This window comes from Colossoma macropomum, unplaced genomic scaffold (assembly GCF_904425465.1).
Source record: "Colossoma macropomum unplaced genomic scaffold, Colossoma_macropomum, whole genome shotgun sequence".
NCBI lineage: Eukaryota > Metazoa > Chordata > Actinopteri > Characiformes > Serrasalmidae > Colossoma > Colossoma macropomum.
The window spans coordinates 16,636,681-16,653,554 of record NW_023494799.1 but is presented as its reverse complement, the minus strand read 5'-3'; the positions used below and the strand labels follow the sequence as shown (position 1 = coordinate 16,653,554).

At 38.6% G+C, this 16,874-nt stretch overlaps 1 protein-coding gene across 1 annotated transcript in view; it reads left to right on the top strand.

Annotated features, from left to right (window-relative positions):
- The window catches only part of LOC118819423 (inactive N-acetylated-alpha-linked acidic dipeptidase-like protein 2), a 321,925-nt gene that overhangs the window by 103,969 nt on the left and 201,082 nt on the right, over nt 1-16,874 (top strand). The window lies entirely within an intron of this gene.

Here is a 16,874-nt window from a genome sequence, read left to right as displayed (position 1 = left end):
ACTTTGAACTGTTTCTGATTGGAAATTAAACAAATGAAGGACAGTCTCTGAGCACAGTACTGTATATTAAGCCTGAAGAATCACTTTATAAGTGATAATTTTTTTTTTTGTAAACAAAACAAAGACAGTGCTATGAGAACTGTGGATAAATCCACAAGCAGCAAACTAACAAAAGCGAGGTCCAAAGTGGAAAAAAGTAAAAAGCAAAGTGGAAAGCTGCAGCTCCCATCAAGAGCTTCCATCATAACACGAATACACAAGCTCTACAATCACTGGGCTGTTGGAACCATTGTTTTAAACACTCATTGGTAGTCGACGCTGTTGCTCTCACTGAATGTCAATGATGGAAATTAGATACCATGTTCACATGATTTTCATGTTCAGGTTAGTGTAAACCCTGTATTCATATGAAATTACTTACAAATAATACAATCTGGTGAATCTTATTTTGTTCATTGCCATAATTACAAAATGTTTCCCTTAAAATGTTCTTTATGGTCAAATTTAAGCCAATAAAACAAATGTGACTAATAGTGATAAACCTCACAAAAAAAATATATATATATTAATCAATTATTTTAATCGTTTGACAGCCTTTGAAGGCATTTTCATTATACGTTACTTATGTTACAATGACTTGTGCTGCTCAACTTGGATGAGAGGATGTAGCTAGCGTGCTACATCATAACATTCATAATACTCAGTTTTTATGGTGTGCACTCATTTTTTGGCAAAACGTAAAATTCTCTATTATCCAAATGCTTCCAAATGCAAAGATATATTTCATTTATCTTCACAGATCCAATTATTGATGTAACAGTGTGTGGCAGAGGCGAGTTGGTATGTGCCTGAGGAATAGCTTTCAACTTAGCTTTAGTCTTCTAGTGTCTCGACACAACAGACTTTAAATGTCTAGATCCCTAAAAACAAGATTTGTTACAAGTTGAAATATTAGTTATGATATATTTCTTGAAGTATGATGTTTAATAAATGGTAATGAAAGATGTGAAACTGATTGTAGTGTTGCATCTTTACCATTGTATTCAGAGATAAGCAGTGAGAACTTCCCCTTCTATATGCCTTCTCTTCTTCACTATCTCCTCTCTGATGTCCTGCTAACAGAGAAGCCATTTACTTATAGTTCTTTAAATACTAAATGTTATAGTCTGTAGTTATGGAGGAGTGGGTGAATGTGGCCTCATAAGAAAACATGAGAGGGATGTGTAAACAAGCTGGGGTGAAACGTGAAACATTTGGGGTTGGTTGAAAAATATTCAGGGCTGTAGCCTCAGAATCCGAGGACAGGCGACAGCTCACTGAGAATTTTTAAATCTTTTTATGATATATGCAGTTGTTCAGTGTTCTTGAAGCAATAAGTGATGTCCTTATATAAGTGTATTGTGGTGTAATTTATCAGAATAACAATATCATATCCTCATATTGACCACACCTAGTTGCAGGTTTGTCCAGTCTAAAAAAAAACAGTTGCATGGACTGTTTTGTTGAACCAGAAAAGCACAGCAATGTGCCAACAGGCTCTCAGTGAGAGTTTGGGAGTGAGAGTTGGGCTAGAACAGAGCCCCTACCAGGTCTCCGCAGGTGCCCACCTGAACTTGGAGAGTACAACCGAGATGAGTGAAGTGGATGTTCTGCTTGTGCTCCTACCTCTAAAAGAGAAAACATCCAAACTTCACGACAACCAACCTCATAAGGAGATCTCTGGTTCTGGCTTTTTGAAGTGAGTCCATGGCTGTAGACAAAATTGCTTCCCCCTTCTTCTACAAATAGTTTATTAATGCAATCTAGACCAGAGCCTGCCAGTACTAATTGCTGATACCAATTTTAAGGAGCTAAATTTTACAGTAACCACTGACCACTGGATCTAGTTTTACATGGTCAAGTATGATATAATCATCAGCTTTCAACTGCGAATTAACAGATATGACTGCCAGCTATCAACTCTCAAACGTCTAAACTCAAATAAACAGCAGAAACTCACAAACTCTTGAATAATTTATAGTAGTGCTGAGGGCAAAGTTTCACACCATTCTTAGTGATTTCAATGGTTTCTTCAAACAATAAACCTTATGTTGTGACGTGGAATGCTAATACTGGATTCATTTTACGTTTTGTTTATCAAACTATGATTTACCAGTTCAGCTGGTATTGTTATATGAAAGATGAGCAGCTGCGGATTCATAACCTAGTCTCTGTGACAAGTGGTATAAGAGCCTGGGTTCATTTGAATTCTCAGATGTGAGCTATTTACAGCTCAGAAGTGAGCTATTTAGAGATTGGGGCCTAAAATCTATTTGTAAGGGATTTGGGATGTTTTAGAGTTCTAAATAATGAAATTAAGCCTGAAGTGATGTTCAGTATTTAGAAATTTCTTCAATTATTTACGCTGCCTTACTCTCAAGGCAGTGCAGATGAAAATGAAATAGGCTCATGTCTGAAGTGAGAAACCCTCCAATCAGAGCCCTGTTTCTGGAACTCCGCCCATGCTAAGAAGGGTCCTCATGTTTCAATGAGCTTGAAAAATGCTCTTATTTCCTTTTTTTTTAAACCCGGAATGAGGTTTGATTATTGGCATGCAGCGAAATGACGTGGTTGTGTTGAAAATGAGCTGAAACTGTATCCCTCTGTGCTGTTTTTGTTAAATCTTCGACTAACGGCTCGTTGCTTAAAAGTCTGAGATTTTGTTCCACTTCAGCTGAAGAGAGGTCCTGCTGTGCAGCCGGCTGCGTGTGTTGTGTGGGCACACATTGTCCCCTCTTATTATGCTCATTTTCCTTCCTCCCTTGCTCTGAGAGAGCCGATGACCTTGATCTCTACAGAATAAAGGTTGATTCTGGAGAGTTTAGGCCCAGCCGCAGGTTTGCTCTTGTCCATAAGTGTGTACAGGGCTGAAGCTAAAGAGGGCATTCGGGGGACTGGAGTGGATGGGATATCATGTCTGACTTCATTAGTGCACAGTGCTCTGACTAGACAGGCCGTGACCTCTGTCTCGACCGCAGGACGCTACAACAAGCACATGCCGGTCTCTGGCTGCATCATTATCCCAAAAAAACAAACAAGAATGAGTCCTTATGTAAAGTCTGTAAGATGTTTCTCTCTTGCTGATGTAACATTAGTGCAGTTTAGAAGACCTTTTAACAGAGAACAGAGTTTTGAACACAGTATAAAGGCTCGAGGCCAAGGCTAAACTTGGCTTTCTTGTGCACAGTTGACTGCCTTTTTGTTGGCAGCATGTAAGACTAATATTCCAGAGTGTCTCTCTCTCTCTCTCTCTCTCTCTCTCTCTCTCTCTCTCTCTCTCTCTCACTCTCTCTCAGCATTTGGGCTTTGCTGTTATGTGTTCTAACCCTGAGTTTTAATTGCTTCTCCTTGATGATGACATTGATTAATTCACTACAACTCTTGAACAGGCTCCCAGAAGACACTGCACTGACCATTCATGGACCAGCACACAACAAGCCATACCAGTGCCCTCTTTAATGCTTCTTCCTCTTAGAGCAGTACATTGATTTTTGCTCTATGAAATGTAAAAATAATGGAAAGTACAGTAACAATACATATGTTAGGAGAACATTTGCCTATATGTTTAAAAAGAACAATTGGATTGAATATACTCACCATAAGATCTAAATTCTAAGCTAAATAATCACAATAATAATTGATTGCATCTTAGAAGGCATAGTTTATTGCTCAGGATTGCATAAGCATGGCATAATTATTTCTCAGTCATAGTTTGTTAAAGAAATGAGAGAAATATTGTCAAAAATGCAGATGCAGTTGATGCTGGAAACAAACAGAAAAGATTCAGGAGCACAGACTCAGTTGTCAATACAGAATATTAATTAAATAGAAATGTAAACGTAACTCACTGCATAACTCAGCATGTAATCAAAGCCTTCCCCAACCTTTTGCCACGTTGGAAGAATATAACTGTCTAAAATGTCTTTGCATGTTGTAGCAGTAACATTAGCCTTCACTGGTACTAAGAGGCCTAACACAAACACTGAAAAACAGCTCCAGAACACTATCCCTCCTCCACCAAACTTTACTGTTGGCACTGTGCATTCCGGCAAACCCAGATTCGTCCACCACACTGCCAGATTGTGAAGCATGATTCACCATTCCAGAGTCTAGTAGCAGTGTGCTTTACACTTGGCATTGCTCATAGTGATCTTAGGCTTGTGTGCAGCTGCACAGACATATAAACCCATTTCATGGAGCTCCCGATCCATATTTCTTGTGCTGGTGTTGCTTCCAGAGGCAATTTGGATCTCTGTAGTGAGTGATGCAACAGACGACAGGTGATTTTTACATGCTACATACTGTAGCATTAGGCAGCCTGCCCTGTCAGTTTTACAGTAAAGTGTTACCGAAAAATGTATAGCTTGAGATCAGCGTGGCTTCAGGATGCAACTATGGATGTTTCAAAGGGTCAGACTTGTCAGTGGCATTAATAATTCATTGTGCTATTAACATGTTAACGCATAATTAATGTGTTAACTTTGACACAAGTAATTGCATAATTACACTTGAATAGTATAGCGAAATGAAAAGGTAAATTGGGCACATTGTCAAAGTTATTGATCAGTGTCATTAAAACATCTGTATCCAAATGTCCCTGCCACCTCCTGCGTACTTCACTGACTCTTTGATGCTCTTTTCCTTTTGCTTCTCTGCTGATTTATAGGATTGAATTTGAATATCCAGCCATGTCCACAGAGACTGGCAGTCTATGGAAGAAGTGATTCATTCCTTAAGTGTTTATATAAGGCACACACAAGCATGCACACACACACACAAACACATGGGTTTTAATAGAGTCTCGCCTCTGCTGTGGAAGGCCCCGGGGGGAACAGCTGTGTGTGCAGTGGGGCAGCTGTGTAGCTGTGTAGCCTCCATGCTTCTGCTGCCACTGCTTACCAAGCAAAAGCCTGTGCCCTCCCCCATTCTACAGCCTTCACTCGCCTCTAAGAATATAATCTCATTTTACCTTCTGTTAAAAAAACGGTACTGTGTGCAGTCTATATATATTTTATTTTTTCGTAAAGATACTTACTCGCGAGTGACACGGCCTGGCAGAATGTGTGAGGGAGCGATAAGCGAGATCTGTCGAATATGCACGCATTTCAACCCCGCCTGCTTTCAGCCGCCTTTACCTGCGTGCTAATCTCTGCCATTGCATGTTTACACTGCGCCGTGCTGTGGTGGTGGCGGCGTCCTCCGATTTTGAAGTGCTAATGGCCTCACGAAGGCCCTAATCCTGTTTTGTATTCACACTGATCCTTAATGCATTCTCTGTTGCTCAGAACGCTCACAAGCATACACACACATATGCACCCAAAACCACATGCATTGATATCATTGACTTCCTCCTGCTAGTGCCATAGACCCAAATAGCTGCGTATTAGCACATGCGCATGCAATGGAATGAAGGGCCTCCATTCTGTATGCAAGGTGGATCACATATAGAGAGTGAGAGTTAAGGAGGAAGCGGGTGAGCAAGAGAGGGAGGGAGGGAGGGATGTGTCAGAGACTCAGACGCATTGCTAGGCTGAGGCTGTGTGTTTACAGCCAGCTCCCCAGGGCATAGCACACCGGGCTGCTGCTCTGAGGCCATCAATCAGACACCTTTCACCACCTCCTGCCTCCAGCCCACAAACATGCAGCAAGAACCTGCAGAGCCCCCCGTACCCCCTGAGCTTCTTCCTGGAAATACAGCCGCATGAATTTGTAATGGTTTTCTCCAGGTCCTGTTAGGATCTTTGCCACGTTGACTCAATGATTAAACAGGTGCTTGAACTTTTTATTCCCCTTTGGGTTATCAGTAAATATAGGGGGAATAACAGTAGAAAACATCAGTGGTTTGTTGCAACAATGAGACTAGGTTTCTAATGCTTTCACTCAGCAAGTCCATACATCACCGATGACTTTAATGAAAAAACATTAAGGCCAAGGTATAAAACCTTGAGGTTACTCTCCCTGCTGACTTTAGCGCCAGCCCTAATCTAACATGCCTTTAAAAGGGGCAAAAAAATTTAGCTGCAGCCAAACATAACCTGATAAAACTGTCTAAATGTGTCCCATGTCTAGCAAAGTTCTATCCTAACCCAACACAAACCTGACAGCTAGCCAGAGACCCAGTCAGACTCCACCTTTAAATACAGTAAGCAAATGTTTGGTCCCCTGGTCAAATTACGTTTTGTTGATATTCTAAAAGAACAGAATTCTGCACATTTTAATGTCCAGTTACATATCGAAAAAATAATGAAACATAAATGTAGCTTGTGCAAGTGTTATGACACATTTTACATAATATACATTTTTACATATATATTTCATTTTTTTTCCAATATCTTAAACTCAGCAAATAAGCAGAAATTGTGCCCTATAACATGCAGTAAAATGGCACGTTTACAAGCATACGCATTCCCTGCTGAGGACGTGCTAACGTACACTCACCGAGCAGTTTATAAGAAGACATATGTGCAAATACTCAGTCATGCAATTATCTAATCAGACAATCGTGTGGCAGCAGTGCAGTGAATAAATAAATAAAATCATGCAGATCCAGGCCAGCAGCTTCAGGTAATGTTCAAATCAACCATTAGAATGGGGGGGAAGTGTCCTCAGTTGTTGGTGCCAGATGAGCTGGTTTGAGTATTTCTATAACTGCTGATCTCCTGGGATTTACATGCACAACAGTCTCTAGAGTTTACTCAGAATGGTGCAATAAAGAAAAGAGTGAGCAGCAGTTCTGCGCCTCGTTGATGACAGCGGTCAAAGGAGATTGGCCATACTGGTTCGTGCTGACAGAAGGTACGATAACTCAGATAACCTCTCTGTACAACTGCGGTGAGCAGAAAAGCATGTCAAAATGGCAGATGGGCTACAGCAGCTGAAGACCACATTGGGTTCCATGAGGCAAGAACAGAAAGCTGAGACTGCAGTGTGCAGCCTGAAGCTCACCAAAACTGGACAGTTAAAGCCTGGAAAAATGGAGCCTGGTCTGATGAATCTCAGTTTGTACTCTGGCGCACAGATGCAAGGTCAGAATCTGGCACCAACAGCATGAATTCATGGACCCAACCTGTCAACAGTCAGCAGTCAAAGCTGGTGGAGGTTGTGTAATGGTGTGGTGAATGTTTTCTTGGCACACTTTGGGCCCATTAATACCAATCAATCATTGCCACAATGCCACAGCCTATTTGAGTATTGTTGATTGTGTGCATCCCTTCATGACCACAATTTACCCATCTTCTAATGGCTACTTCCAGCATGATACTGCATCACGTCACAAAGCAAAAGTCGCCTCAAACTGGTTTCATAAATGTGACATTTGCAGCAGTGCACCAGTGAAATCTGCAGGAATTAAATGATGCAATCATGTCAACATGGACCAGAATTTCAAAGGAATGTTTCCAACATCTTGTGGAAACCATGCCATAAAAATTCAGGCTGTTTTGAGAGACCCTATCCAGTTTTAGTATAGTGTTCCTAATAAAGCGCTCTATGAGTGTTTTTTCACTTAGAAAATCAACAAAACTTTAATTTGACCAGGGGTGTTCAAACATTACTTTACTGTAGCACCTGGTAAGTTAGCATCTAGAAGCAGGGCCAGCCATAATCAGACCAGCAATAAACAAAACAAAATAATAAAATATCCTAATCATAAATTCTACTTTAACATATTTATGCATCAGTCAGTGCTTTTCAAAGAAAATTCCTAAAGTTCTTAGTCTAGGTAAACTATAGTCTACTGTAGTTTGGATAAACATTAGCTTACTTTATCATATATAATATTTGATTCTCAGATTGACATTGATGGTCCTCACTGCCAACAACACAATTGACTGCAGTGTTCCAGATTAAAAGTTGTTAGATTGAGGAAGATTAAAATAAGGGAAAAGGCCAGCGTCTTTTAAAGGGGCACGATGGACTATGAAACATGAATATGAAATTTGAACCTGAGCTGGGCTAAAAACTGATGTCTGACCCAGGGTCAGTAACAAAAGCAGTTTTCAAAAACACAAAAATTTAATTAAAACTGTAACAACCGTAACAACTGTAACATTATAGAAAGGATGAATACTAAATTGTGTTATAGAGAAAAAAAAGATAATTTGCATGTTTTCAGTGTCTACACGATGGCTTAGAAGTGAATTTCTTCTGTGAGAATTTGAACACCCAGCAGTTGCTGATGTCTTTGAACAGCCTAGCAGAGCATAGCATACTGTTTTTTGCTTTTTGACAACAAGGGGAGAAGAGTAGGGGAGGCAGGGCAGTAATATAAACAGTGTTCAGGTGTACACACAGGTCAGTTACTTACATAACCGTAATTCATGATTACTACAGTAGGCTAACACAGAGAACAAACATAGTATATTGTTGTGCTAAATAAGCATTGTGAAAATCATCATCTGTGTGGTCTGCAGTTAATGCCTCGTTTTTTGACAAAATATTCACCACAGTACAACAGATCAAAAGTAAAACAGAAATTGAACTTAACAAATGAAACAAAATAAAAAATAATGCATTTTATAACTGAAAGTAAACTGAAAACCAATATAAAAAATGAAAACTTCAAGAAACTATAACAAGTCTAGTCTGACTCAGTATGACTCACCGTCATTCTGTCAGGTATATTAGATCAGGATTGGATATAAACTCTACTGGGCAGTAGATCTCCAAACACATGGTTGCCCATCCATGAGTTTGAGTAATTGTAGCCTTCAGCCATTGTTCAAAGGCAAGAAGTGTCTACTTTGGAATGTGTTTAAATGCATAATAAGGTACAAGTAATTTATCATTTCCTTCATTATTCCTTCATTATTCTGTATTCCCACACTGCCTCCCTTGTATGCTTTTTGGCAGATGATTACTTGCTTTAAATTATATTTGCATGCACACATTTTTTACACATTTCTACTGTACAGTTAGAGTGTTTCAAAGTGGTTAGTGGGACTTTCTGGAGTGGAGTGGAAAGTACAAGAAATTACATAAGTACAATAATTAAGTGAAGTTACTTCAGTGCTGCACCCCTGCAGCCATCAGATGAGTCCTTCGAGTGTTGAAAGATTGAGCGGTAATAAGCGTGCGATGGCATCTATGCGACTCATCTCAGCGCCCCTCTGAACTTCTTTCTTTTTCTCTAGTGTGTGTAGGAAGAGTTCGGAAAGGAAGCGCTTCATTTTCCTCCTCAGCAGGTAAAAGTGTTGCTCTCCTGTCCTGCCGATTTGGACTCATTAAAGAACAAAATTACTGCAAAAGTTATTCAAAATTTAAGCCAATTACATGATTCACTTCAAGACAGATGGAGACAAGAGTCCAGCCAAGAAGACCCACTGTAGAGGTAGTTTATGCTTGTGAATCATTGATTTATAATGGTAATTAGGGCCCAAAAGTTATTGCATGTGTTGGTTTTTGTTTCATTGATCATTGCTTCACTGGACTGTGGCATGAGCTCCGGCTGGGACAGAGAGAAGCGGTTACTGTTTCAAATGAAGAGTGTTCGTGTATGAGTGTGTGCTCTGGACTTGTATTCATGATTCGTCTCAGAGCTGGAGTGCTGATTTCACATCTTGCATCAGCCCCTCTGAGAAACACTCTTTAAGAGGTTTCTGATACAGAAAGGAGAAAGACTGTCACTATCAATTATATCAGTGCTGTTTACTGATGATTACTGTATGTATATATATATATATATATCATCCTTTTGATCTTTTCATTCATAATATTAAAAAAAAACTTTTTCTGAAGTACAGTGATTGGAAAAAAAATTAAATCTTATTGGGAAACATATTTTTCTTGTATCTATGTGTGCTACAAATATTAGCACCCCTTCATGTAATACTTTGTGCAGTCCTCCCTTTGCAAAGATAACAGCTCTGAGTTTTCTCCTGTAATGCTTAATGAGACTGGGGAACACATAGCAAAGAGACCATTCCTCCATACAGAACCTCCCCAGATCCTTCAGATTCTGATGTCTACACTGTGGACTCTCCTCTTCAGCTCATCCCACAGCTTTTCTATGGGGTTTAAGTCAGGGGACTGTGGTGGCCATGGCAAAACCATAATTCTGTGGTCAATTATCCATTTTTGTGTTAAATTTGAGGTGTGCTTTGGATCACTGTCCTGCTGGAAGATCCAAACTATGGCTCAGTTTAAGCTTCCTGGCTGACACAGTCAGGTTTTCATTTTATTTCTGCTGGTGCTTGATGGAGTGATATGATGTATCCAAATAAATTGTCCAGGGCCTTTGGAAGAAAAACAGCCCCATGACATCACAGATCCACCACTATACTTCACAGTGGGGTTGAGGTACTTTTCTGCATGGCTGTCTTCCTGTCCATGCCAAATTCACCAATGGTGTTTGTGGCCAAAAACCTTTTTTTTGGTCTCATCTGATCATAAAATACAGTTCCACTGAAAGTCCCAGTAACAGCAGAGGCTTTCTTCTGTCAACACCCTCAAACAACTTGTGGTTATATTGGTTAAAAGCTTAAAAACCTTCATCACAATTGACCAAAAAGGTTTCATTTTAAAACATTGGCTTAGACGCTTTCCTCTCCTGCACCGCTCACTGCTGTTCAAACTGAGCCAATAACCGGTTCAGGGTTGCTGAGTTGGACAGGATCCCCTGTTTAGTGTTGTGCTGCTTTTACAATGTTGCAAAGTTTGAGTGCAATTGATCTGACAGTTAAAATCTGTTGTTCACACCAATTATAGCACCTGTTGAGTTTATAGCCATGCTTACAGTTTATAGCAATGATGACAGCCGTCATCAAATCATTGATAGACAAAATGAAAAATATTAATAGCCTAATTGTCTGTTATCCAAAACAAAATTTAGATTTCACTTTAACAAATTCATACATCAGTCAGTGCTTTTGAACAACCTTAGTTTGTCAGTGATTTTAAGCAGCTTAACGTCCTTCATCACTCTCCTGTTTACTCACAAGAGTTGACCAAAAATTTATTTTAAGATGATGGTGGAAAATATACTTTCCTCTGCCCTCCTGCAGTGCTCACTACTGTTCAAAAAGAGCTAGCAACCTAATCAGAGTTGCCAGATTGGGCAGGATCACCTGTTTAGTGTTTAAATGCAACTTTGTATAAAAATAGTTTTACGTTTTATTATGAAGCCAAATATATTAATGTATGAATATACTGATATACTTTAAAAAATAATATGTATGCAATACTGTAAAATAGTGTTAACAACAACAACAACAACAACAACAATAATAATAATATGCGTTTTTATTTCACTCATGTGGAGGTCTCATATGAATGATATACTTGTACATTCACACTCAGAGGTGCTTCTCACCTGATAGAAGGAAACACATAACATACAGACTCTTAGTAGACCAGACTCAAACCTCTTACACGCTGCTGACATAATACTGACCTTCACAGTGCCATTCTTAGAATAAATAACAACAGTGTTCTTTAAGTGAACGCAGCGGTAAGTAACCCTCTACACGTAAGTAGTCATAATAAGTGCTTTTGCTACTGATTCACGCTGCAGGTGGCAGTTATGGTTCTATTTTTCCTCTCAGGCCTCATATATTTTATGAGTCATGGCATCCCTTTAAGTCTAAATGTGTTCCACCATGACTCCAGCTTAGCCTGCATTAGCTGCGTGAGATTTTAAATAGGCCTGAATTTGGTGAATGTCCCAGCTCTTTTGTCACTAACCTGCTCCTTTCTTGGCATTGAGGATTCATTTACTTTGCCCATGGATGGAAACACTTGCACTGGCTCCAGTAACCTGGCAGGTTCCCTATGTCATATTTTCATACTTCATACTGACACTCAACAGACTAGGGTAATAACAGAACACATGTAATGCCGTTATGTAATCAGGATACACAAAAAAAAAAATAGAACTTTATTCTGTTACACACAAAAAGTCAGTAATCAGATTACAAATACATTATAAAAATAGAGTTATTACTAGCAGGATTACAACAAAATCACTCTTATCACTGTGACTTTCCTGCCTGTGTTTGTCTCTATGAGCCAAATTAAAAGTCAAATTTAAATGCAGTCTTTGTTGTAAGATTTTTTTTTCTTTTATGAGAGTTTATGGCTGAGGAGGGGGAGGGGAAAGGGCGGAAAGAAGAGAATGCACTGCAGTGAGCGATAAACTCATGAAAGAAGAAATCTTGCAGCAAACAATGTATTTACTGTCATAAATCTTTATCTACACAAAGCTGAGGAGTTAGGAAACTGAGATTCTTTATTGTGTGCATATAGGCCTCCAAACCTGTCCAGTAGTTTGGTCAGTGGGTCAGTCTGATGACAGTTCTAACATACATGCTTGTTAGCCATGTGATCAGGCATTGGTGAGTTCTGCTATTTAAAATAGGGAAAGACAGAAATGAAATAACTAAAACTGAAGAAACCAAATAATCTAAACCACATTTCTAAGGCCATGATGTTAACTCGTAACTGATTAAGCTAAATTTAGCCTTTTCCTCTGTGGTACATTTAACTTTTCCTCCGGTTAATTTCAGAGCTGCTGGGAGTGATAAAGTCTATATTCTTGCTGGAATGTTGCAAGATCAATTTGGGATGAAGATCTTTCCATACATCACAGAAAATGAACCAATGAATGGTAGCATATAGCTTAACTGAAATTTCAGGCAATATTAACTGAAATTCTAAGCAGCTTGTTCAGCTGGGACATCCACATCATTCCTAGGAGTACAGTTTGAAGTGTCAGTCACTTTGTAGGACAAAATAGGAATGTAAAGCAAATGTCAAGCAATATTTCAATATTTTATTTTTATTATAAATTATGCATGACTTAAGTACCTTATTAGTTCCACCAAAATATTTAACAATATATTAAAATAGACGTACAGATAGCATACATAAAATGACAGTTATACCACCCTGTGTGTTTTTTTGTTTCAACAGTGCATTTTCCTGTTTAACTTGTATCTTTATTTAATTTCTTTATATTAGAATGACATTAAAAATGAATCATTTTGATTAGGTTGTAAATTAGATTTTTAACAGCCTAACAGTAATCTGTACTGGAATACATATTTTAAGTAACCCACCGGGCCCTGCCGCTTATGCTGTGTTCTATATCTGTATCTTTTTAACAGGTTGTATTTGAAAGATTAAAACTGTTGAAGGCCAGATGGACGTTGAACAAATACGGCATTACAACGTAAAGACAGGAAGATATCATATTACTCTTTCTGTAGATACAGTATGTGCTTCTTTCACATATGATGGCAAAGTTTGGCTGCAATCTGTCAGTTAAAATCTGCTGTTCACACCAGTGATGGTGCCTGTTGATTTCAGATCATCAGATCATTGATAAACAAAACTAAAACATGAATAGCCTATTTATTATTTGTTGAATTCCAGGTTGACATAATGTATTCATCAATGCATTTAAACAACATTATTTAATTTGTCAGATCTTAAAAAAGAGTAGGTTTGAGTCAGTGATTAAAAGCTATTAAAACAGAGAGCAAGAAAGAGTGGCTTAAAAAGAGGGGCAAAAAGAGATGCAAAGAGGGAGAGAGAGGCAGACAGAGAGAGGTACGTAAGAGCCAAAGCTTGGCTGAAGGGCAATAGCAACAGTAATCCTTGGATCAAAGACCTTAACACCCTCTCCCCTTACACGCAGCCTTGTCTCGATGCCAGTTTACAGGCTGTCCTTTAAGCACTGCTCAGAATAGTGTTGTGGGGCATTCCTGATAGTTGATAAGAAGGCCACGTCTCATTGACAAATGGACTTTGCCAAGTGCTTGGGAGTTTATTAAGGGGGTGCAGGGCATGTTGAGGTCTTGCTACTCCACCTCAGTCAGCAGGGCTCTGGGCTGCTAAGAAGATCCACTGCATTAGAACAGCAGAGTTGAGTTCTATCACCAGTACGCTGGAAAAAGTAATGCAGTGAATTTATTTGATTCAAATATGTGCATCATTTCCACTTGAATTAGTATATGACATCAACCTGATGATTTCCAAAGTGAGTACATACAACAGGGCACTGTTCATAACACTACACACCACTTACATAAATCCTTTATGACAACTGACGTAGACCTACAAAAACATTTACATACACTTATTCCAAAATGATTTAATTGGTCATAAAGGTTGCATTTACCAGCTTTAATGTCAAGTTGACATAATATCTATGTCAGATGACATTAGCATGTTACTACACTTTCTGGGATGAAATGACATAGACTTGGAAGCTCAGTGTCTTTCACAGTGATGTAATGCTGATAGTTTGACATAGCTTACCAAGTCAGGCTGATTGAGCAGAAGTGAACATTTTCTGTGGCTCTTAACATTTAATCTATGTCATGTCATTAGCGTTATGTCACTGTAATATACATAAAGTTACAGAGTGAGTTGTTATAATGTGCTATGTCATTTTACCCAAAAAAGAAAACCTGACATTGGTGTTGTGTCAACTTGACATCAAAGTTGACCAAAGCAGCCTTTGTGATAAACAACACATATTGAAATCTTTATAAATGTTTATGTAGGTTTATGTCAGTTGTCCTGATGGGTTTTTATAGGCATCCTATAGCCTTATGAACATTTTCCAACAGTAATGTGTTACTGTACATAGGTACATTTACATCAAATTGTATTGTTGAATCACATGCATTACGGTTTAAAAGTTTGGAATCATTGTTAACATGTAAGTTCTATTCAGTAGGAGGACCCATAAAAAAGGAGAGTGTGTAGCTGTGTAGCATTGAGAATCAATTGAACATCCAGAATGCCTTATGATTCAAAAGTAGTGATCAAGATCTCAAGACAACTTGATTATAAAATGATTAAAATAGTACACATGCATGATGATATCAAAATCATTTTAGTATCTGCAGATATATGGACCGATATTTCCGATTTTCTTTATTTTACTCCAGAAAAGCAAAATGTTTAGGTGACGCTGGATTACTGTGCTGAAACATTTGCATCATTGGGCAGTAAGAGTAGCTTAACTCCTTGCTCACTGTCAGTACATGGCTAGTAAATTGCAGGCATCCCTCTCCAAACTTACACAATATTATGTGATCTATATTGCATGGTGTAGGGGTTACACAACTATTCATTTTTACTAGTCAACCAGTCATTCAAAAACGTAATCGACTAATTAAATATTTTTTAAAAAGTATTCTGAAGGTCAGTTAAAAGTGAGCATAGTGGCAGTGGGTTAGGGTTAGAACTGCCTTTTGTGGTTTGAGGCATGAGATGCAATGCAGAACATTTTTGTTGTATTTCGGTAAATTTTAGCCTTAGGCACTCTGTCCGCAGTAGTACACTGACTAGCTGATGTAAACTGCACACTAAAATTACCACGACTCTCTCACCTCTCATGGAGAATTTAAATTGGCTGGCTGTGCTTCCATGTGCTAGATGTAGACTGTAAACAGTGTTAAAGTTTTAAAATGTACCATTCACTCCGCAGTCCAAAAGGTCCGTCTATGGAAACGAAAAAACCAACACATTTACAAATATCCATCTATCAACATACAGTAGTTGAGCTCTGCCCATTCACATTGAAGCTATAAGGAGTGTATCAGGTTTAACTCTTGAAATGAGGAACAATGCAGGGTAGCCAATCAGAATTGAGGTCATTTACCAGAAAAGAGCTCTCATAGCCTTTTAGGCCTTCAGAAAAGGCCTAATGATTTTACAAAACGAAAAAATGCATGTCTGTAATTTTTAGTTCATTTTTATTCAGTAGAATCATCATTGTAATTAAACTCTATAAGTAGTGCTGTACTGCTCTTCTTTTATTGTTAAGCGTATAATGAAAACAAATGGGATAAATTCTTGTAACATCCACCAGAAAATTTCCCAGGAACTGTTATTCTCCATGGTATCCAGGTAGATTTAGCTAAGCAATCTATCCTGTTGGTTAGGACTTCAAGAGCTGAAGAGAAGGCCTGAAGTGTTGAACTGTGGGCGTAATTATAAAGTGACAGAGAAGTCAACCAATCATGTTTTGATTTCCAATGGGTAGGACCAATTTTGTGAGATAAAATGTCACTCAGACCTTCTGGAAGTCCTATGTGAAACTGCAGCATGGTCAACTATATGCTAATATGTCTGTCATAAGCTTCAAGTAAAACATGTAATGTGTTTTCGGAATTTCAAATATCTATATTTAATCTGTCCGTCCCACCTTAAGCACTGCAGCAGTTCCTTTGAATTTGATATTGGTATTCATCATGATAAACACTTGATACCAATATCAAATTACCATGTCCTACACAGGAGACCCTGAATGAGAGACCCTATATGGGAGACTCTATATGGGCTTGCAGAAAAACGAGAGAATTAAGAAGATGAATAAATGAATATAGAAATGAATAATTAATGAATTCATAAAGAAAGAGTGCTCCTGGTTGCTAGGTAATACGAATTCCGCCCATGGCCTGTGTCTTTGTTTAGCACATTAGGAAATGTTTAATGGCTGCAGTCTCACTTAAGGAGAAATCAGCCTGTAACGGGAGAATTACGGAAGAGTAAACACCGAACTATCAAGCATCAGCTGCTGTGAGACAGTCTCTAGTGGCTTGAAGAGGCCTATATATTATGTTCAGCGCCGGCATGCTTTAACTCTTCATCTCGTTGTCTGCCTGTGCGTGACTCTCTCCCTCTATGTATACAGACACATAGTCTCTATGTGTCTTTCTCACACGCTCATTTTAACACATGATAAATTCTCCCTCTCTCTTTTTCTCATCCCCTGTTTCACTTTCACTTGTGTGTGTCAAGATGTTTACGCAAGTTTATCTCTAGTTGAAAAAGGTAGATGTCTTTTTTTATCTCTTTAATCTGCCTCTTCTTCTTTTTTTCTG